At 41.5% G+C, this 24,981-nt stretch overlaps 1 protein-coding gene across 2 annotated transcripts in view; it reads right to left on the minus strand.

The window, feature by feature from the left end:
* Csmd1 (CUB and Sushi multiple domains 1) overlaps positions 1-24,981 on the minus strand; it is a 1,585,983-nt gene that overhangs the window by 1,344,503 nt on the left and 216,499 nt on the right. The window lies entirely within an intron of this gene.

Raw genomic sequence — 24,981 nt, forward strand, 5'->3', positions numbered from 1 at the left:
AGTTTTGACAGGCCAGCGGCTTTCAACCTCAGTGGCTGTCTGCCATTTATGGTGGGTTCATGGGGCATTGCCCCCATCGTGATTTCAGGATCATCTTTTAATCTAGGTGGAACAGGAGGAAAATGAGAGAGAAGTGGGTGCTAGCACCCTTACAAACCACTTTGGATTCTGTATGTAGCCAGGATGTACCTCCTGCAGCCCTGCTGGGTGGCAGGAGGCAGACATGCTCCTAGGTGAAAGTGCAGCTCCCTTCCCCTTTGCACTATTTGTGCAGAGCTGAATTCATTCTCCAGCTGCATAGAGAAAGCTGTCCCTAGTATTCTAGCCTCCAGGAGCATGTTGTTCTACAGATCAGCCCAGAAACAAGTCTAAGAAAGAAGGGAAGATGCCAAAGAGACTTGAGTCTGGGTGAGCAGAGTACTCTGGGCTACCCAAGACAGCTGGCTGAAGCAGGTTCTCACTGAGCAGGAGGTTAGCACCCTCATGGAGCCTGCACAGTTATCAGAACCACTGATGCTCTTAGAGAGGACATTGACCAATATTTGATTAATTTTTGTCTTCAGAGTCAAACTGTGAAGTTGAAAGTGCAAAAGTAAAGTATACATGGGTGAGGAAGAAATGAATATGTACACAAAATGAAGGAAAGAGGAATCAGTCAGCTTCCCCTGTAAAATAAAAGTCTTAAATCAAAGTACTGTAATTCCCATACGTGTGTTATCTTAATTAATTTTAAAATAATTCTAATGATTTTACTCTGTAAAAAAAATCACAGAGATGCTGTATTATAGATTGAAAGAAGAGCTTTGTAAACTCATAGGATCATATTCTGTGTAAGAGTCAATGTCACATCCAACTCAAGCAAAGAGCAAGGCTTTCTCCAGGCAGATGACAATGTCTTGAATCAATCTCAATTAAAAGAAAGTAATGTATAAATGATGCCACTTAACCTCTGATCAAATAAAAGGAAGACAATATGTTAGGATTAAAAATGCAACTAGCCTTATGCAATCCAGTGGCAGAATAAACATTTTTATGGTGCCCAGATTGCTAAGGAAGGATCTAGAACCCCTGTTGCTGACTCTGAAAAATAAGCTTGTTTCTTTATGTGCAACACATACTTTGTATCACTGTCACATCTGAAGCACAACTCTGTTATCAGGGTCTAGTATTCAGTGACTGTAACAAGTGACCCAAAGCTGTTCCATTCCTTCAAGCTTAGAGAATTTAGTATCACACCAAACATGACACATGCAAGCAAAGCTAGCTCTCCTCTGTGATTTTATTATTTTACCAGGAAATGCAAAAGAAGTATAACATATACCTGTTGCTGGATTTCAGATCATAACTGAATTCATTTAACTGTAATATGTGAAATTAACTAAAGCTAAATCAGGCCAACTTAATATGATCCCATGTTGTTTGGTACAAATTAAACTCACGAACTCTCGAATAATACCTAGTTGAGAAGTAATGCTGAATCTATAAGAAATCAGATGTAACATGGCTCTCTCCATTATTGGCTCACACACCTGGAACAATCACTTCTGATCTCACGGTTAAAGCACTGCAAACACACAGATAATTCTCACATTCACATCTTTAGCTCAGATCTCCCAAGCTCTGCTCTGGTGTCTAAGTGCCTCTCCTACACCTAAAATTAATATGTATAGAGATAAGCGACCCATAATTTTATCTCCATTAAGTATCTTGATACTTAATTGTGACACCCTAATATTTCTGGAGCTTGACTCAGACACCATTTTGTTTGCCCAATCTCTTTCTTTCACATGGTCACTTATCAGCTTATTGTGATGTTTCTGCCTTCCACAGAAGGAGCACACTTAGGTACCACCATGGCTCAGCCCTCAACCAAGCATCATACACTTTACAGGAACTAAGGTGCTGAACTCTAAGGCTGTCCTTGCTCCTAAGTAACCTGCTGAGTCTATTCTCTGCAGGCTAGCTAGAGTTCTCATTCCAATTACGACCATACCCTGTCTGCCAGGCCTTCCTCTAATTGCTTGAATCGGATTCAGGACCCACAAGACAGAGAGGAGTAAATCATGAAGTGAAGAAAAGATCTGGAGGCTGGAAGATACGGAGTGAGGCCAGGGGCCTGGAGCATAGCATGTGCCTTTCCTTCAGGAGAGCTGCAGAGACCTGAGATGAACTGTATTACACCCATGACACACGATGGTTTCATCTGCCACCATGGCAAAATGTTTCTATGAGCAGACCTGTACTCAGACCATGAAATGATGCCAGCCTCCACATATCTCCCTGGACACACAGAAGAAATACTAAAATGAGTATATTAATGTCTACAGTTTTACTAATTATTTTACATAATTGCTTTCCAAGGTAAATGGAAACAAAAAGGAGATAGGTTATGCCAAAAAACAAGGAAGAGATTAATAGATGTCAGAATTTTTTTTCATGGTGGGATTTTATACCAGAAAACCAAATAAAATGTATCTGAACCAAGAAATTATTTTGTAAGTTAATAGAAAAGATGTTAATATGAAATCACTCTTCTGAAAAAAAAAAAAGTGAGAAGGTTCTCTGAATACCTTTCCCATGGCAACAGAAGCTTACAGTGTAAGAATAATTAGATGATAGATGGGATAGATAGATAGATAGATAGATAGATAGATAGATAGATATAGATAAGATAGGTAGATAGATATATTAATGTATATAGAAGATAGGTATAGATTACAGAAAGATAGAGATAAATGATAGAGTTAGAATGGAGAAATAAATAAAATATTCAGTCTTAGATAGGATTACTATTGCTGTCAATGAATACCATGACCAAAAGCAGAGGAGGAAAACACTTATTTGGCTTACATTTCTATTTCCTACTCCATCACTGAAGGAAGTAAAGACATGAACTCAAACAGGGCAGGAACCTGGAGGCAGGAGCTGAGACAGAGTACATTGAGGGCTGCTGCTTTCTGGATTACTCATCATGGCTTGCTCAGCCTGCTTTCTTAGAGAACCCAGGACCACAGCCCAGGGATGGTACCACCCACAATGTTCTAGGCCCTCCCCCATCAATCACTAATTTAGAAAATGCCTTACAGCTAGATCTTATGGAGGCATTTTCTCAATCAAGGTTTCCTTCTTTCAGATGACTCTAGCCTGTGTCCAGTTGACAGAAAACTGTCCCACATAGGTGAGTAGGTAGAGAGATGCTATAGACGATAGGTGTATATAAATGATAGATACAAAGATAGATACAGTTAAAATTGAAGAAAACATTCCATTTATAAAATACCAAGGCATAATCAATGAAAATGCATGTTTTTAAAGATTATGCAACTTCATAAAAATTATCTACTGACATGTAAAAAAAAGTTATCTCCAGCACACATTTGTAGAGAGGAAAAAAAAAACAACACAATTAATAAAAGCTGAAGAAAAGAAATTAGGATTCATTTAACCTCGCCTAGGATGTCCTCAAGGAGCTCTGAGAGATGAGCAAGGCAGGAATGAGAGTGCAGATCAGAAGCAGGGTGTGAGAGAGGGGAGATGTGGAGTGAGAAGGGCCACACTGAGAAAGTCAGCCTTCTCTAGGGGTGACACATGGCAAGAAAGGACCTGTCTTAGGAAGAGGGTTACTGACCACAGCCCAGGCCTCTCATTCTCCCCCAGTTGCTCAAGGCTCTTCTCACTACCTGAGAGCCCACAAACCCTGCCTGTGTTTCATTTCTTCTAAAACATGACCTCTTATTTTCTTTACATGCTTTACAGGTAAATTAACCTGCTAGGAACAGCAACAGTCAAGTTCTGCAAACGTGTTTAAGAGCTCTGGAAATCTCTATACTGCTTTACGGAATTCGGGGACGGAACACACTTTCATCTTCCTTGCTCAAAAGCTAACTTTTCATTTTTGCTTGGTGCTCCTGGATGGAATTAATTTGATTTATAAATTTCAGTAAAGACCAGAGAGCTTTAAATTATTTAAAGCATTCCCAACATGCGCTTGGAATTTTGAATGGATAAATTACTATTTTCCTTTGAGAGTCAAAACGGTTGCTGCTTACTTTCAGAAATACAATTTTATCTCATTAAAATCCTACAACATGTCAAAAAAAAAACACTCTAGATAGGTCTGAAGTCTGTACATTCAACTCCGGTATTTACTGATTTTTCAAAATTGTTGATAGTTACTAAAAGCTACATTTTACCTTTTCTCTGTTTTGGATTTTACCTGCAATATAGAAAGGAATTTCCACAGAATTTAAGTGCTTGCTTAGAGATCATTAAATCTCCTAAAGAGGAGGTCCCTGTGGTGAGCTTAAAACTCTCAATAACAGGAAACACCACCCGTTGGCCTGCAGTTTGGAGATTTAGAGGACTTGATGCTACGCATGTGTATGTACTTAGAAAAGAATTTTCACTCCATGCTGTGTTTTAGTAATTATGTCTAAAGAGAGCATAACACAGGTGAGTTGTTTTTTTTTTTTTTTTAATATGAAAAGTTCTTTAAAATGTCATCTGAAGAAGGGCTATACTGCTCCTTCCATTTCTGCAGAAGACTGTGAAATAGAACATTCCCTTAAGGAAACACCACTGACCATAACTCAGGGCTAAGCTAGCATCTGACACCTCATATTTAAAACCTAAGAATCAAATACTTTCTGTTTCAAAGTATGTGGCTTTTCTAAAAGATTATGTTAGCCAATGTGATGTTGTGACTTAAAGTCAGAAGTCTGCAAGAAGCTGGAGAGACGGCTCAGAAGTTAAGAGCACTGACTGCTCCTGCAGAGGACTTGAGCTCAGTTCTAACACCCACATGGCTGCTCACAATTGCTTATAACTCTAGTTCTAAGGCATCCAACACTGTCTTCTTATTTCCATTCGAACCTGTATGTGTATGGTACACACACACAGGAACACACACACACATACACACACATACACACATACACACACACATGCACTAATCTTAAAAAAAATAAAAGAAAAACTTAAAAAAAGCCATGGTGAACAATAGAAATTAAAAAAAAAAATCATACACCAAAGTACCCCATTAGTCAGTAAGATATGTACCCTACTCGCTATGAGCAGATGCTACCATGTTCGTAGCTCTCAGTTGCCATCTATAAAACTTGCCTTGGCTACTTCACCTGAAGGTTCAATGCAGTTTCAATATGGCACAAATCACAGGCTCACTGTTTTAACATCATGATGTGGTAATCATTTCAAGATTGAGATAAGGCTTATGTGGGAAATATGCAGAAATCTTTGCCAGTCATACTTCTTGAAGCAAAACACTAATCAAATTGTCACATCACTTGCCTCTACCAATGAACTACTATAACAGAGAGACCACGTCACCCTTAGCATAAATGCCCCCAATCAATATTACATTCGACTTGTTGAAAGAATAAATACACAAGATCTCCTAGTTTCACAATTTCCATTCTGAATGGTTTGGGTAATAAGAACATTCTCTTCTTAGTCTGTTGCCTGGCAAGAAGCAAGGATAAATCAAGCATTATTAAATTGACCAAAGCATGAATCTTTCTGCCGAAGCTCATGTAGACTTCACAGAATACATAAGTTGTTTCAGAGATTTCTCCCATGGCTAATCACCAGAGGAATAAAAATCAGAATCAGAATGAGACAGCAGCTTATTTAGACCTGTTAGGACTGACACTAATGAAAGATAAGAGATAACAAGTACAGACCAAGGCTTTGGAGAAAAGAACCATTTTACACTATTTGTGGAAATCCAGATTTTTATGGACATTAAAGACACAGAATGTTTTTGTAAACTCAAAGCAGTAGCTCCTGAGCATACGATGTTATGAAACTGCTATCTCACAGACATCTGCACTCCAAGCTCAATGTAGCCTCAATCACCAAAACTGATTTATGGGAACAGTGTAAAGGCTGTCAGTGAACGAATGGGTAAAAAAGGAAAATGTGTAGAGATACAAAAGAGCATATTCTGCCTTAAAAAAAGGGGGGGGGGAATTCTTTATTAGCAACAACATACATACCCGGAGAACATTAGGTCAAGTGAAGTAGTCCAGGCACAGAAAGTCAAACAAATTATGACATCACCCCTGGTTAAAGGTAAAAAGGCAGGAATCAAAAGACATAAAGAGCAGAGAGAGGATTGCTTAAAACCGCAGCAAGGGATAGAGAAAAGCCAGCCAAAAAGCCTAGTCAGGGTTATAACGAGGAAAGGTTTTCAGAGCTTTTGGACAGTGTGGGAAGAATAGTTAATATTAACATTAAAAGTTTGCTCCCAGTAAACTTATGTGTTCTTACCACTGTGAAGATGTCGTGTGAGGCGACAGATTGGTCATTTTGCTTGACTGAATAACAGCTACCTGGGACTTTACCTATCTCAAGATACGTATTTCTAAGTATTGTGTCAAATATCTTAAATAGGAGAGAAAATAAACTGGACCTGGAGGGGAAGCACAGCATGGAGTGTTACATTTGTGCATACAACCTCTTAAACAGCAACCCAGACTTTGATGTTCTCAAAGTCACGTGGCCACGCGTGCTTCCTCCAATACCGTACACCCAAGGCAGTTAAAAGGAAGCCAGTGCTTACAATGGAAAGCACCTGGACTGCTGCTAGGTCGCTCTGTCCCACTTGTCTGAAATCTTGTTAGGGGTTGCTGATCCTTCAGAGTTGTGCTCTGCATTTTCTAGATGCATTATATATGTGTGTGTGTGTGTATATAGTATATATACATACATAATACATATACATTCATCTTCTTGCCTTAAAGAACTCTGAGAATTCTGGACCACAGGGGGCACAGGACCTGAGAGCATGAGTAATCACTTCAGCATTCCATCGCCTCAGCACTGGGCAAAATGCCTTCCTAATTGGAAAGTGAAGAATCGGCTGATCTGCCTAGAATAAAGTGATTAGTAATCTTCACCCCAGCACATGACACTAACTTGAACTTAGCCGCTTGAGTATTTCAGGAATGCTTGTTTCCCTAAGCCCCTTGACAAAACATCACTACAAAGTGCAGGGTTGCTTTAGAAATACCAGTCAAAAAGAAAACAAAAAACAAACAAGTGAGCTGCATGCAAGAGCCTGGCTAGCTTCTGTTCTCAGAGGGAAGCGTAATGGAGTTTCAGGTGGAGACCACCCAGGGCTAACCTCTCTTTGCTTCCCTCTGTTCAGATGGTCAAGAGAGGTGCCTGTATAATGTCCTGGCCAAGCAGTACTGATATCCTCTGGACAATTGGATGAGACTGGCACTGATTCTAGGTCCTAAGCATCATTCTTGGATGAATCTGCACCACTGGGACCCATTGTCATGCATTGTGGGGAAACACGTTCATTGTAAAACCTCCTAACAACTCCCTGGGAAGTAACAGAACATTACATCCATGGCAAGTTGAAGGGCATTTAGGAAATTTTCATGCGATTCTTTATCTATCATCTATCTGTCTTTCTGTCTGTCTGTCTATCTGTCCGTCTCTTGGTGATACCATATTTTTTGTGATGATGGCTAACTGGAGACAGTTGCTTTACATTAAATGGATACCAGGACCAGTTGCCAGCAATCAGGAGAACTGTCTCCAAAGATAGAAGTTGGGTAAACTCACATAACCATGACACCATCACTCAGAAACTGAAAAGGTTGACATATCTCACAGGAAAACATGAGGAGACAACTTATTTATATGATCCATTCATTAAATCGAGGTCTTTACGCAGGGAGCAGGATCTATTTTATTTCAATAAATGCCTCATGAAAAGAAGATTAGAAATATGTAAAGCAAATAACAATTGTTTGGAAATTATGGTCGAAGCGCTTACCAAGATTACATTATTTTATCACTAGCAGAGGAATAGAATATAAAACATGCTGCAAAATTTAGAAAGTGGGAGCTGCAGAAATGGCTCCGCAGAGGATCTGTGTTCAATTTCTAGTGGCAGGGTAGCAACTAACAACTTTCTCTAGCTTCAGTTCCAGGGAATCTGACACCCTCTTCTGGACTTCACAGGTACAGCAGGCACAACACCCTTATATGTTAAAAATTAAAAATAAGTAAATCTTTTATTTATTTTTTTTCAGAGAACAGTATTATCTCCACTACAGATCTGGACAGGGCCTCCTGTGTCCCTCACAGAACAAACTCTAACCAGCAATGGGGCTTTGCCCATGCACAGTTGTCTAAAGGAAGTTTGAAGTGTCTCACCCAGGGAGCATCATCCCCTGGCCAGAGAGAACATAAATATTGTTCCTTCTGTGCCCTGTTCTGCCACTGCTTGACCAGCAATCCCAGGTCACGAATCATTTTGTTAGGGCTGAAAATGGTTTTTGTTTGTTTCATTTTTTTTCTCTTTTTTATGTTTTATGTTAATTACAATTTATTCACTTTGTATCCCAGCTGTAGCCAGGTGAAGTCTTGAACCTGAAGCTGAAACAATGTAATTTCATTTTGGAATCAATACCATCCCATCTCATTTCCACACATCTCCATCCACACAGGATGGGGTACAGTTATCATCTGTAGGCCTGTTGATTGAGCGGAAAGCATTAGTGCTCAGTAGAATAGATCAGTTATTCCATTTTCTTACAACATAATAGGTATACTTTAAAATAGGACTGAATGTATGAATAACAGATTCACATGTAATATTCATGTGGACCATAAATAGCTTGAAGTCTATGTACTTCAGTATGGTTATACTGAGAATAATATCTATGTAGCCATAATATTCATGGACTCTTGTTAATGAAGTTGAATTGTGCTGTTATGTGTACTATTTGAAAAAAGATTGTAGTTTTCCTATACATATATATATATATCTGTATATATATGAACAAATTTTAAATAGGGCATCTGGGTAAAAGCAAATAAGGTTTTCAAACCCGGCACTCATGTTTGTAAATGCTGGTAAGGCACAACATTGTAGCATAAACCATGATAATAAACTCAACTTGGATAAAATTTAGTAGAATTTCTACTTTTAAACATGGCAGCCATATGCTTTACTATAAAAATTCAAGAATATTAAGAATGGAAAAATATCCTCCATGAAAAAAAAGGAGGTTGTTGACTGTTACATTGGAATCTGAAACCTACGCTCAGAAGATTTTATTTAGAATAAAATATTGAAAGACAACAGGTTTTATTAATAGCATTTCTCTATTCTTTGAGAAGGTAATTACATAATTCCCTCTTCCATTTCTTCCCTCCAAGCCCTCCAATGCACAGCCTTCTTTTCTTTCAAATTCATGCTCTGTTTTTCTTTAATTGTTGTTGTATGTATGTGTGTGTGTGTCCCTGTGTGTGTATGTGTGCTTGTGCACGTGTGGGCATGCATGCATGCACGTGTGTGGTGTGGTGTGTGTGTGTGTGTGTGTGTAGACCAAGGCCAACATGGGGTGCTATCCCTACGAGCTTTCTGTCCACCTTATTTACTGAGACAGCACCTCTCATTGGCCTGGCACCCTCTCTTGTGTCTGGGCTGGCAGGCCAGCCAGTCCCCACTGTCTCTTTGGGACCTGTCCATAGTGCTCGGATTACAGGCACCTACAATGCCCCACTCACAATTCCTATTCAGATTCTGGGGATAAACTGAAGCTCAATAATCGTTACTGACTGAGGAGCTCTCAGAGCCCTGTTTAATTATTTTAGACAGGGTCTCGCTGAGTGGCTCAGGCTTCCCTGAATCAGCAAGCCCTCTTGCCTCTACACCACTAGCTTTGGGATTACAACTATGGGTCACCACAGCCATCAACATTTTGCTCTAATAGTAAAATGTTATAGACCAAATAGAGTATACCACCTCCATCTATTCCCTTTTGTTTTTTCACATTTGCTTTGGGTTGTTTGTTTGTTTGTTTTATGATGAGATAATTTTCTGAGCCCATAAGAGCAGACTGACCACAGTGATTCCATTTCAAGATGCAGTTTCCAGCATGCTTTTCCTGGTAGCTATTAGCACAGTTTGGGTGCTGTCTGTCTTCCAAAGGGTCAAAGCTGACAACACTTGGAATGTTTAACCCTTAGGGGTTGTGGCTTGGTAGGAGGCCATTAGATCACTGATGTGTGTCTTGAAGAATTGGGACTCTAGCCCTTCCCTCACTTTCCTTTGCCTCCTGGCATGAAGAGAGCAGCTTTGGTTTGCAGCACATTCATCCTTAGCCCCAAAGCAAAGGAGGCATTTATTTTGCAAGTTAGACCAACAGACAGATCATTTTTCTGTGCCTGTGTCTTATCTCAGACAGTCCTATAGTGAAGCAGGGCTAGAGAGTGCAGAGAAGGGCCACAGCCTTCCACTTCAGCGTGGTAAGCTACTGGGATCCCTGCTTCTCGAAGAAGCCTCCCACAATACTTATGTCTAACTGTTTTCTCTTTCAGTCTCAAACAACTCTCAGCAGGGCTCTTGCATCTGAGAAGAGACTCCCTGATCACAGGGGATAGAGGAGCACTGCCCCAAACATTTTATTATTTGTAGATGTTTGTGACCCTACTGATTTCACCTTGCAGTGCCCTATGTGTGCTTGATTGGAATGGAACGGCCCAGCTACTGCTAACAGAGTTTCCAGTGCTGCTTCCATTCCAGGAAGCTCATTTACTTCAGTGATGGCGTTAGATTCATGTCCTAGAGGCGGTATTTAAATACTCCTTAGCAGATCTAAATGGCCCATTGAGCCCCATTAAGAGTCAGAGTTGATGTCTGATACCCCAAACAGCTGTAGGGACTTCCTTGTGAGGAATCTTTTTGGTCACAATGGGAATTCACCTCATTGCCATGTCAACTCAATGACACAACTTACAGCATATGTATGTCCCATGTGAGAAGGTTGGCAATGCACAATACATGATCAGCATGGCATCTGCCCAGAGGACCTGTGTTCGGTTTCTAACATCCATATTGGGGGCTAACAACTTTCTGCAACTTCATTTCTATGGGATCTGACACCCTCTTCTGGACTCCATGGTTACTGCATATACCTGGTACACAGACATATATACAGACACACCACACACACAATCTTTTAAAAATTATTTTAGTTACTTCGGAGGCTGAGCCAAGAGGCTCTATTGAATGGCAGCCTGGACAACACAGAACAACATAATATGAAAGTAAAGGAGGGAGAAGAGGACAATAAGAAGGGGGAGGGGGAGGATTCATATAGATGGAAGAACCCCTGAGCTGTACCAGAGTTGGAAGCTTTCAGCTATGATTTAATCACATAATATTCTCCCTTCTTTGATTCTTTGCAGTGAAGGAGGAAAGGTGGGTAGTATGCTTTATTTTTAAGCCTTTTATCTTCCAAAGACAGTTATATGACCGGAGATTCCTCTTTGAATTGTTAAAAATAGAGCACCCCACCCTTTCACTGCAGTTCACGGATCTTGTGTTTGTACACTGGGGCTTTGTGCTCCTTAAGCCCACTTCACATCATGTGCCTCCTTTTCTCAATTGAGAGACTATGATCAGAGCATTGAAAGGAATCGAACCAATGCCATCCTGAGGGACAAGCCATTCTGTTGTCTGACAGCTCAGCCTTCTGGGGCTTGTCATCAGCCGTTCCAGGAAAGAGAAACTCTAGAGTATTATGTGTAGCTACTGCCTTATCCTTCCCCCAAACAGTTCCTTTTCTCCTCCTCTTCCTCCTCCTCCTCTCCTCTTTATCTCCTCCTTCTCCCATCCTCCTCCTTTTCCTCCTCCCTCATTCCTCTTCCCAGTTCTTCCCTTCCATCTTTTTACTCCATTCCTCTCCCTCCCTCCTCCATTCTCACTTCCTCCTTTTCCTCCTCCCCCTCTTCTCCTCTTCCAGTACTACCCTTCCTCCCCCCCCCCGTGCCAGTTATTTCTCCTCCTGCTCCTGTAACTTTCACTTGAGTCTAGTGAAAATATGATTGCATCCCCTGAGCCCATTCTTGAGAGATCAGGGTAATGTATAGATTGCCCACTGTGGTATTGATAATAAATGCCTAAGACATGTTGAGTTTTAAAATTATTATTAGAAATACAAATAGTTAGAGCAAAAAAATATTTAATGAGTTTTTATGAGAAGTATGTATTTGTGCTGAGCAGAAGTATACAGGTAAAATAATTGGGAGAAAAATGAGACCCCTCTGGGACAGACTACAGTAAGAACAAAAGTGAACTAGTTTATAAGTAGGGTAACAAGGCAACTTTAGAATTCGCTGTCTGCTGAGTCAGGCTAAGAGGTGGGATTAGAAGTCAGCTGAAGGTCCCATCCACCAAGAACATTGTCAAACTGTACTCAGTGGACATGGACCCACCTCTAACATGGCAAATCTCTAATTAGCAGCTACCTTAGTTTGAATGTGTGTTTATCTGTCCCACCACACTATATGTTGACATCTTAACTTATAATGTCAATGAACTGGAAGGAGGTGATAAGGTCATGACAATGGGTCTCTAATGAGTATGATTAGTGCTTTGATTAAAACAAAAAAAGAAAAGAACCAGAGTATTCCCTTCTCCTTTCTCTCTGTGAGAACACGCAGGGAAAGACTATGTCTGTGAACTGTGACTATGTCAGCCCTCCCAGGTTCAGCTCCTGGCACCTTCAACCTGAACTCCCAGGATCCAGAATTATGAGAAATGCATCATGCATCTTGCTTTTGTATCATCTGTCTAGACTATGGTATTTTTATTATATCATCCTAAGTCCTCTCAGCCACAGATCTCTGTTTCCATATTAAACTGCTTTATATCACTCAAGTTTTATAGTAATTAAATAATTTAACCAAGAGTTTCAGAAGCATAGGAACAAAGAATGTGAAAGGAGGTCACCATGGAAACAATTACTCTCTGGTTGAAGTTTGTACATCTTCATCACAAAATTCCATGTGCAAATAATTCTGTCAAGTTAGACTGGATACAAAGAACAGGTATAAAAGGGCTAGATGCTTGGACTCAGGAGCTGTCATCTGAGTGTAGATTCAGCAGTTCAGTGGAAAATTCTGATATATGTGTATATCTATATATATGCAAAAATCTATATGCACAGTAGTGCCCAGCACCATCTGTGGATCAACAACATCCAAGATTGTTCACTGACCTCATCCAATCCCTGAAATCCACGCAATGTTTTTTTTTCTAGTCATCACTGCAATATTAATAGTTAGCAAGTTCAAAGACAAATTTCTGTATTTGACCTGTAGCCTTCTTCTTGTTCTATTTCTTTCCTTTTCTCTAAATCACATTTAATACCAGTTCCTTGTACATTATGCAAAGGGATTGTGTGTGTGTGTGTGTGTGTGTGTGTGTGTGTGTGTGTGTGTGTTAGGGGTGTGCAGTTACTAAAGAGGCCACCAGAGGGTTTTGGATCTATGGAAAGAAAATTTTAGGTAAGCCACTTAGAAAAGGAAACTTGACTCATGTCCTCTGTAATGGCAGTATGATAGCTGACCAAATCTCCAGCACCAGACATTTAAACCCAGGTGAATAGAATGCATGTTTGTATTTTGGGCTAAAATAAAGCATCTGTGTTAGGTATGATTTAGTATTTACCTAATGTCTCTTGTTTTGTCTTTCCAAGGACTTGTTTAAAAGAAATTGGTCCTGACTCATTCATTGTCCCAGAAACTGTCAAGTGAATGTACTATTTCAAAGGACACATTTCTAGAGGCAAAGACCATTTAGACTTTTTTATTGACTGCATTTTGAGAATGTAACAAGAGGATGCATTGAGCAAATCTGTGGTCATCTAGTCATTAGCCTGTCTTTATTCAGATTTTTAACCACTTACCATTTCTCTTACTTTCTCCAATAAAATGCAAAGAGCTACCTATTTTAGAAAATGTCCAGTAGGTAATACAACTTAAGATAAAGACATCTGGAGATTTAATAAGTTAAACAGGCCTGCTCATGGTGTCTTCAAGTGGGTGCTCAATTGAAATGTTCACCTGTCCGGGAGACAAAAATCCCTAGATGTCTGAGCTAGCCTGAGATGAAAACTAACCACTGTAGTTCAAACACCTTGAAGCAAGGAGCTGGCACTAACAGAGATTAATAGGGGGTGTCATTGCAGAGAGAGCATGGGGGGTTGGATTCAAAGCTGCCAAGAATAAGGTAACTCCAAGGCCTGCCAGATCACCACAGTGATATCCAAATGAGCTTCTGCATTTCAAAGGGAGGCAGATCCTGGAGATTTGGAAGGTGTTTATTCAAAGAAGGATCTGGATTAAAAAAAGAAATCACAAACCACATAGGAAGTGAGCAGAAAGGACATAAGGATATGCAGCATGTGTCATGACAATATTTAAAATAAAGGAAATAGCAGTGGTTGATGGATTAGGAGACTTGGGGTTCACAGGAGAACAATGAAAGATGATTTTAAAACATAACTATAATGAGGTTATGGTAAGAAGGAAAAATAGAACAAATCATTTTAGGGTTACTTCTGCTTAGTTGGTTAGATAGAGCCAGCCTAGGCTATATGAAACTCTAAAATATTCAAATGAACAACATGAACAACCAAGCAGAACAAAATTGAGGAAAGAAATGGCCACTACACATATAGTTCTGGATGATCCACACAGAGATAACCTCAATAGAAATCCCAGCATCACCCAAATGCAGAGGGTTCAGGAGAGGGTGGGAGGAGTTGAATAAAAGGACCAAGAACATCTTGCTCCTTTGACTTCTTTCAAGCACTTTAGCAGAGGAGCAGCCATAGCTGAAGGAAGACCTTCTGGCTGGAAAATAACCCCACACAGCATGCTTTTCTACTGTTGAGAGTGATCTGTGAGTCATTTTATATAAATCTAGGGAAAGAAAGTAAATATACCACTACCGTCACCCCACCCTTAAGTGGGGAAGAAGGCTTACAGCAACTCTATTTGCTTGAAAGTACCAGTAGCCATTTCAAAGCTGCCGACACTGTGGGGAGGGACTCTGAACTTAAACTATTCTCTGTATTGACCAATTAAGAGCACATGAATTCCCACAGCAGTCACTATTAAAACAAACAAAAAAACAAACCACAAAAAAAAAAAAAAAAAAAAAAAAAAAAAAAACAATGGTCGTGAGCACCAGTCATTTTTGGGTTTTTTTGTTTTGTTTTTGTTTTTGTTTTTGTTTTTGTTTTTTGAAGTTGTGTAGTTTCAACCTTGAATTCTCACAAGGCCATGCCTAGAAACACTTTTCAAGTCTTATCAGACACTTTTCATGTCTTACTATCTATGCAGGTCCCCAACCTGGGATCAGTCTCCTGTTCTTCCCCATATGGTCCATTTGCCTCATTTGGGTCTGGAATGAGAATGCATCATTCTCTCTTTGTACTGGGTCCGTGGTCTTCATTCTCCATAAGAAGTGTTTCTCGAACATTCATTTTGTTACAGAATGAACTTGTCGACACTTTATTTGTTGATTTTTCAAAATCTTATTGAACACTGCAGTAATGGTGAGGAATACAGGTGGGTGCATCTCACACATCTCCTGCCCTGGAAGAGCTCAGGACCCCCAGCGATGCCTTTCTAGGATATGAGCAGCTTGCAGTGGCTGCTTACCTGCCACCTACCATGGGAGGTGATGGGCACTTTGATCACACAGGAGATGCACACATACAGAAAACATTCTCTCTAACATGGATCATTGAATGCAATTTCTGTGTTTCTATTCTGAACTTTTCTTCCAATGCTGGACTCATTCTTTGTGATCTTTATTAATTTGCCACAGGCTTTCACATATGCTCTGCTGACCATGAATTAATTATGCAGGGGAAGAGGACCTTGGTCTCCTAATCTACTGCCTCCTCCTCAGAAAGCCAGAATCAGGATGAGCACTTACATGACCTGCTTAATGTCAAGATTCTTAGAGGGCTCCAGAAAAGCCAGATATGAACAAGTCAATGGCACAATAATAACTGCATCAACAATCTCACCCTTGATGCAAGGGAAAGGGATAGAAAGGAAAAGCGGTGGCCACTGCGTGAAGAGCGGCCTTGTCCTTACCTAACACCCACTGCTGTGTGTATCCCTGCCTAAGCCTTTCACCACCCCCATGTTCTGACCTTCATGTTGCAGCTCAGACAGAGACTCCTAATGACAAATCCTGACTCGACTCCTTAGATACAAGAACTAAATAGTAGGCAAATGCTCAAAGCTTTCAGACACCACAGGCAGAAATCTTTCTACTCAAGAAAAATAGTAAAACTAACAATGACTTAAAAGTAAGACTCCTTTAGGCTCGGGAAACTGGGTGTGAATGAAGGCACCTTGTGCACTAATATTAAGCTCTTGGTGCCTTCTGGAAGTTTCTGCAGACTGAGATTCTATTCTCACTGCGTGTAGTTAGTAGGCTTCATCTCAAAACAACTTTAAAAACAACAACCAAATTCCTGTCTTTTCATACAGTTTGATTTCATTTGTCCTAATAGAAAGTGACATTCAGAGCCAAGTTGATTTCTTAACCTTCTGGGGAAGCAGAGAACAGTAAACCAAGCTTCCCCGGGGGCATGGTCCTAGCCAGGCTGCTATGTCTGTGGACTATTCCCAAGTGAAGGGGGACTTCCCTCAGCAATTTACATCACCGTTAGCCCCTGAGAGGATAAAAACTATGCAGGCATCTTATAGCTCCAACTGTGTCCAATCCTCCAGGATTTAGTGACCCAGAGCAATAAATGTACATGGGAATTCTGTTCAGGCTTGTGAATGTCTATAGCCATTCATCCAGCAACCATTTATAGGGGCTTTAAGCATGCCAACCCTGCTGGGTAGTACAGAAGAAAGGGGAAACAGGGAGAAAGGCCCTCCCCACCCCTCTCATATTCCACTTTATCTAAGAACAACTGCCATCCTTAAATAAATTAATGCCCCCGACAAAAGACACTGAAAAAGACAGCAGGGTTGGTTTTTCAGTATACCACGGCCAACCAAAAAGGATGGCAGCCATTCATCTTCACTCATGCACCTTTCTTATAAGGTCCACCAGGGAGCAGAGGAGAAATGCAAGAACAGTAGCAGAATATAATGTTTGGAAAAGAACCAGTTTTAAGTTTTCCCTGGAAGGTCTGGCAAGTGAGAAAGCATCAGCATTATACAGAGGAAACAAAATGCTTAAACAGGTGAGTTTACAGAAATAAAGAGCAGTGATGTGGTCACTCTGGTAAGACCTTTTCCAGGTAAGGGAGGGAGGAGCATACTAGGAAGAGGTTAACAAAACAGAGTCAACTGGAGGAATGGGGCTAGTGTTCTACACCACCGGGGTCAGCTCAGAAGGATGATGGTGCTTCAAAATAGCTGGATGTTTTTGCATATTGCTGACAGAAAGAAATTTGTTTCAATGCCAATTTCCCTGATTTGCTTATCACACACTATATACATATACTGGAATATCTAACTGAGGTCCATAAATTATACACCTATTCCTTATCAATCAAAATATAAACACACTGGCCAAGCATGGCAAACACGTATAATCTCAACACTCAGAGTCTGGGGAAGGAGGGCCATTATTTGAAGGTAACAATGATCTACAGATTATCTTTTTTAGGTTTTCATTATGCAATCCTCGTTTAGAAAGACAGATGGGATGTGCATTGAACGTATGACAGGAGTCTACTGAGCACATCTGAAAGACTCCAACTAGCAGTGTTTTCAAAGCAAAGACTCATGACCAAACCTTTGGCAGAGTACAGGGAATCATAAGAAAGAAGGGGAGTTAGTCTGATGGGGAAAGGATAGGAGCTCTACAAGGACCAAATATATCTGGGCACAGGGTCTTTTCTGAGACTGACATTCAACCAAGGACCATGTATGGATATAACCTAGAACTTCCGCTCAGATGTAGCCTGTGGTAGCTCAGTAACCAACTGGTTTCCCAAAGGGAGGGGAACGAGGACTATTTCTAACAGGAACTCAATGACTGGCTCTTTGGCCTCCCCACCCCCAAGGGAGGAGCAGTCCTGTTAGGCCACAGAGGAGGGCTTTGCAGCCAGTCCTGAAGATACCTGATAAAACAGGATCAGATGAATGGGGAGGAGGTCCCCCCCTATCAGTGGACTTGGAAAGGGGCATGGTGGAGATGAGGGAGGGAGGGAGGGACTGGGAGGGAATGAGGAATCGGGACACGGCTGGGATACAGAGTTAATAAAATGTAACTGATAAGAAAAAAATAAAATTAAAAAACAAAATGATCTACAGAATGAGAATCTGTCTCAAAAGCCAAACGCACTTGGTTGTAGTTACTTTTCAATTGCTGTGTTAACACTGCAACCAAGGCAACTTATAAAAGAAATCTAGATTTTACTTGGTGTTAGAGTCCATGACTGTCATGGCAGGGCAAGGGGACATGGTAGCAGGCAGGCAGGCGTGGCTCTGGAGCAGTAGCTAAACGCTCACATCTTGATCCAGCAGCGAGATGCAGCACAAGAAATAATAGTGTAGGCTTTTTGAAGCCTCAAAGTCTACCTCCTCGAAGGCCATACCTCCTAATACCTCCTAAAAAGTCCCAACTGGTTCCCAATCATTCAAATATATGAGCCTATGGGGCTATTGTTATTCAGACCATGCCCACACAAGCACACGCACACATACATGCACATAAATAAACTAAGAATGCAATTTGCAACAGCAGAAATCAACAACATCATGAGCCATCCTATAGCAACTGACCTCTCAGGGAGGTATTACTCAGGAAACATGAGAAATTCAAACAGTAGGAAAAAAATCTAAAACTCGTTAAATTCTCTGAACTGCAAAATTTCAAAGGAGACCTCACAAGAGCCAAGGGATACAGGACAAACCCTCTACTTCAAAAGCTAAACATCAATGAGAGATGCCTCACCCCAACAGGAATGACCATAACCAATAACTATTGTGTACACTGTAGAGCAGTGGTTCTCAACCTGTGGTTCACAGCCCCTTTGGAGGTCACAGGGGCTGCATATCACATAATTGTATTATGAATTATAACAGTGAGAAAATTACAGTTTTAAAGTGATTGGGGGTCATGACAACAATGAGGAACTGTATTAAAGGATCAAAGCATTAAGAAAGTTGAGAACTGCTGCCATAGAGGAAAGGTCAAAGGTCAAAGGGACGACTTAGACACCATTGGTGGACAAGCTCATTAGTGCAGCCATAGTGAAAACAGCAGGTGGAACCACTGTCTAAGCCCACAATCGCCATGCTAGGTGCCTGTACCCTTGGAGGCAAACCCACCAATGGAAGAGACAGCTAATGAACTGTCCTGTGTTCATTGTTGCAGAAATAAATGAGCAAAGAGATAGAAACAACCCTTGTCCACCTGATGAGTGGGCATAGACAGAAGCTGGGACAAACGTATACACTGGACTCTTATTTGGCCACTCAGTGCAGATATAATAATAGAAGGTCATTATGTTAAATAAAACAAACCAGACACTAAAGACTAAAGACCAATGCCATATATGTTCACTCCTTCCTTTTGAGAGCAGGATAGAGACTGACACAGAATAGGGAGCCTGCAGGGAAGAGAAGGCACAGCCAGGCTGATAGAAACTAAATTATTGTTAGAGAGTTAGAGATAGAGACAGACTTTGGTATTCTGCCACAGAGTAGGATGACTATACAAAATGATGCTGTGTACCTGGCTTGCCAAGATCTACAAGAAAGAATGTCAATGCTTTTACAAAAATTACCTGGAAACAGAGCAGACACTCTGATTTGAGCATTACTCAAGAGTATAGAGGTATTGGAGCATGACATAGTACACACACACACACACACACACACACACACACACACACACGTATGTATGCATATGGCTTTGATGTTTCAAATCAAAATAAATGCAGTAAATAATTATGGCATAAATACATTACTAATGGTGTCTGCTTCAATACAAGGATAACTGTGTTATACAAGTAACTCTCAGTCTAACCGAAGATTTAGAGCATACCACAAGCAAGGAAGGTGTGCAAGGTTTATCATTTTCTAAAAAGAAGGAAAGGAAGACGCAAGGGCAGCCTGAGGTGAGAGAAGGAAAGGATGAGAGGAGGGTGATAGCAACTAGACCCTGTTACGTGTCGGGTTCCTCTACAATTCTGCTGAGGTATTCACCTTAATAAAGCAACAGAGTACCTCGTCCATTTCACATATGAACGGAACAGAACTTCTCAGCAACTCATGTGGGAGTTCAGCACAGACCAGCACAGTTATTCTGTCTAATACTCACATTCCATTTACATCATAATTGAAGACATGTTTTATTCATTCTCTGTCTCCCTTTTCTCCTACCTGTGACTAAACACAAGAAATATTGAAGAATCAATGAGAGGAGAATGAGAACACAAAACAAATTCCTTACTAATGTGGTGTCTGCTGCTAATATTCCTTTTCTTTGGTTTTTGGCCATGCTGGAAATGTTTATTCCTCCTTCAGAGTGTGTGACATTGATCTGATGATATTTTAAAACCAGAAGAGAAAAGCTAAAGCTAAAGAAAAGATTTCATAGTAATAACGAAATGCTTTGAGAAATCCATCAACATTTCCACGCACATTCAAAATACCAATTAACTATTAAAATCTGGGACGCTGCTGTCTCCCAAAACAAGCAAATGAAATTTGGTGAGGCAAAGCAGAAAGTTTGTGTGTACGTTGATGGTTGGTACTAAGCATTTATTTATAACATATCTTTTCTTTTTGCATTACATCAATAAACTGTGATAAAATAGGATATTGCCTAATTTGGGGCTTTTAAATTTATTTACCTGTAAGACTCCTCTGAATGATACAGGAATGTGATTTCATTTTCTCACTTGCAACAAATTTACGAAACCCTTTAAAAGATACAGTAAATTGTGTGTTGCCAACAAGCAATTTACTGTTTAAAGATGTGAATGCCCCATTATAGACCATTACGCAGTGATTTGCAACACACTAAGTATTCTGTGCACATTTGTATGAATTCCCTCTTATTAGCTTTAGCCAGGGGCCCAGAAGGCAAACTTTCAATGGGATTTTCTGGATCTGAAGTTTTCTAACATGTCTAAAAGCTCTAGCTCTTCTTAATTCCGGAACAAGCTATGAAAAGTCAGGAGGCCTTTGGGAGAGAATCATGAGTGAAGGCTGAACACGGAGGTAGGTGCTCCTTAACAAAAAGTGACCATTCTGAGAAGATGTTTGCCCCTGAGTGACTGAGACTGTTTCCCTTGGCCTTTTATTAAATAGCATCATTCAGCTCATACTGTAAACCCACAGTGACAGTGGCAGAAATCTGATGATGGTGGGGAGTGGGGATGGGATGGGGGAAGCAGCGTTGCCCAGAATGAGATTTCATGCAATTCTGGCTATTTGTCAGACTGCACTGCAAGGAAGACTGGGCTTCAGACAATGATGGATAGCAAGGCCCCAACATCACCAGGACTATTTGGATATGAGTTCTGCTTGGCCTCTGAACAAAGCCTAAAACTAGAGCCAAGACACCTGAAGATAGACTTGAGAGCCATTTTAACACTCTATTCATTCCCCTTTCTAATGTGGTTACCGGGACTCAATCTCCTTTCTTTGCTTATTGTCACCATTTGTCTCCTTAATTGTTGCATTGAGTATTGGCGGCCATCTAGCTGGTAAGGTTGCCAGGACTCAAGTAAAAATCCAAGCAAAGAATCTGCCCACTATTGCAAAGGGTGCAGGAATGACTGGGGGTCCAGTGGTGAGGTTCTCCGAGGCCTTTTGCCTCCTTCACTTCTCTGGGCTTTCTCAGGAACCTGATGCCTCCAGTGAAGACTTTGTTGGTTGAACTCTTGCTTGGTAACAAGTGTTTGGTTTCAGCCAGCAGCAGCTTCAATACTCATTTCTCTACAGAGGCCTGGCTTTGTGGATCAATCCTTATGCCCTGGGACCTAGACAAGCTTTGGTTTAGATGTTGCACAAGGTTGTTAGGAGACAGAGACCTTGGAGTATTTCAAATCACCCCAATAAAAAAGAACAGCCTGGCCCCACAGCAGCAAATTGTACCTCTGTAACATCTGCAAATGAGAAGAAAGAAGATTCCTGCAGACATTAGCAGAGGATTTGGGAAGAATGCTTCCCTCACCCATGGATGTGCAGCTGTTGTTTTGGAAGGTCTTTGACAACACTATGTGTTCAAGGCCAGCTAATACATCAGCCCAAAGGAAAGGTGACTGTTCATGTGCATGCTCTATTTCCTTTTTATTTATTTTTATTTATTTTTATTTTTTTGCATTCAACATATTCTGGCCACAGCTCCGTTTCCTCTTCATAAAAGAGCAGGCCTCCAAGAAATGATAGCCAATCAGGACAAAACAAGATATAATAAGATAAGGCAAAAGCCCTCCTATCAAGGCTAGACAAGTCAACTTAATAGGAGGAAAAGGGTCCCAAGATCAGGCAAGGAGTCAGTGACACACTAACTCCCACTGCTGGGAATCCTGCAAAAACACCAAGCTAACAGCTCTGAGATATATGCAGAGGACTTGGTGCAGACCCATGCAGGCTCCATGATGACCGCTTCCATCTCTGTGAACACACATGTACCCTGCTTCGTTGTTTCAGTGGGCCATGTTCTCCTCTGTCCTCCATCCCTCTGACTCCTACAACCTTCTCTCCCCCTCTTCTGCAGGGTTCCCGATCTCTGAGGGGAGGGACCCAATGGAGACCACGAAAATATCGAATCTGTCTCTGCATGATGTGGGTCTCTGCACCCACTGCCCTCCACTGCCAGAGGAAGTCTCTCTGATGGTGGCTGGACAAGGCACCTATCTATGAGAATATCATTAGGAATCATTTCCTTGATTATTTGGTCCTACCCTAGGCCTCTGCGCTATCCAGTCTCCGATTCCATGATACCCAGGCAGTGTAGGACATGGGCTCCCTTTTGGGGTGTATGGGCCTCAAATTAAAGCAAACATTGGTTGGCTACTCCCACAAGTTCTGCCCCTCCTCAGTGGCCCAGCACATCTTGCAAGCAGGCAGACTGTAGGTTCTGTAGGCAGCAGTGTTGGGTGTTATGGCTGGGTTTCTCTTTCAGTGGACTGCAGAGTACCTTCTCTTTCCAAAGAGACAAGAAAATAGGAGGAAAGGCTCCATGCAGGCCCTGGCTTCACCTCTCTATGTTCAATGAACTGTGTGGATGATGTCTATGATGTCTTTGGCAATTCTGCCCCCTCTCCACCCTGTCCTGTTCATTTTTAGAGAGCCACCTTCAGCCCTAACATCAGCCTGGGTTGTTTAGAGATCTGTATGGTGACCACGTTAGCCAACAACTCAAACCAGATGTAACCCAGTCCAGCACTGGAAGCCTTGTCTGGCTACAAAAGATGGCCATTTTGGACTCTATATCTTCCATTGCTAGGACCATCCTCATAGACTCCAGGTAGTTTCCACTGCACTAGGTTTCACACTGCCTCCACCCCAAATGCTCCTCAACTCCATCTGTCTCGCCCTGCCTGCACTGTGACTAAAATCACCTCTCAAATGCCAGCAACCCAGTCACTGTGGAAAGATTGAAACCTGGATTCTCTGTTGCCACAGGGATCAGTTTTGTACCATCAATTCACCCGCCCCAAACAAACTTCTGGCTTCAACACAGGGGACCATTATTAGGCAGATCTGCAAAATTTGCAGGGAGATAGATTTCCTTTGAAATGTTGAACTTTCTGGAACATTTTAATCCAATTCAGAGGAAAGGTCACTACAACGTTGCCTCTCTTTTCTCTGTTTAATATTCCTTCCCTAGGAGCATACATACTGCCATACTAATCACTGAAAGACAAACTAAATATGGGACTCAGAGTATCCAGGGCAGTATGCCAACGATTAGGATACTGACAGCTGGCAAGGAGTGATGCTCACCATGGGCCTGTCTCTGGACATGTGACATAATTAGCTTATGCCCTAGAAGGTCCCTTTGAGATAGGGCCTCTTAGCCTCTCTTTGGAGGATTTGGAACTCAGAGGTAAGTGTCACATAATTCATGGTGAGAGTGCCAAATGAGAGCTCAGGCTTTTGCTGAACACCCTGCACTTTGGTGAGTAGTGGAATAGAAATGTGAGCTCCACCCTGCCTACAAAGGCCACCCACTTCCGTGTCTTCGAGTGATAGACCCTGCTTCTTACGATGTCACAAAAGCTCTGCCTGAAGCACTGGGCTGTCTCTGACCTCAAGAGAGTATCGCCTTAGCTTTATGGAGGATGCCTACTGCTGACAGGTGAGCTGTGGTTCCCCTGGGCCATGAAGGTATTCCAGTGTGCCAACATCTGCAGCCCCAATGCATTCACATCTCAAATACTTCCCTGTCTCCAGTGCTTTGTGCTGAGACCAGGAGAAATGGGAGAGGAGAGACAGGGCAATGACTTAGTAAGGGGTCTGAATTCAAATCCCACGCCCAGGTAAACAGCTGGGACCGGTGGTCCATTTCTGTAATTTCAGTGCCTGGAGATAGAGAAAGGCAGATCCCTGGGCTTGCTGTCCAGTCAAGCTGGCAAAATGTTGATTCCTAGGTTTAATGCAAGACCAGGTCTCAAGATAAGAAGCAGACAGGGGTTGAGGAAAACACTGGCCTCCACCTCTGACCTCCATATGCATGCACAATTGCATTGACAGGAGCTGTAAAGATTCTGGATAGAAGCATTCCCTCCAGGTGGTTCCTGGAGGTAAACAAAGCATCACTTGCTGAGGAAAATAAACAGTTGCAAACTTCCTGAGATCTGGGAAAGAGACTCAGGAAGCTTGGCTGGAGAGAGACGGCTCAGGCTGTTGAGGCTGCCTGAAGACAGCACAGGGCTCCAGGCCTTCAGCTTTCCTGAGTCTCAGCAGTGTTGGGTACATTTTTCACTGTTGTAGCTCTGTTCTTATGAGCCATACCTGCTCCTGTAAGGAATCCCTTATATATAACTCCAGTTAGTGACCCCGATAAAACCTCACTGGTTCACCAACTGAGGTTTTGGTGCAATCGTTGCTTTAGTTTGTTATGAGACCCCTTTCTGGAGAGAGTGTGTATTCTGTTATTTTCCGGGCACAAGAAATGTAGTCTCTCACCCAAAC

This window comes from Meriones unguiculatus, chromosome 4, assembly GCF_030254825.1.
Source record: "Meriones unguiculatus strain TT.TT164.6M chromosome 4, Bangor_MerUng_6.1, whole genome shotgun sequence".
Lineage (NCBI taxonomy): Eukaryota > Metazoa > Chordata > Mammalia > Rodentia > Muridae > Meriones > Meriones unguiculatus.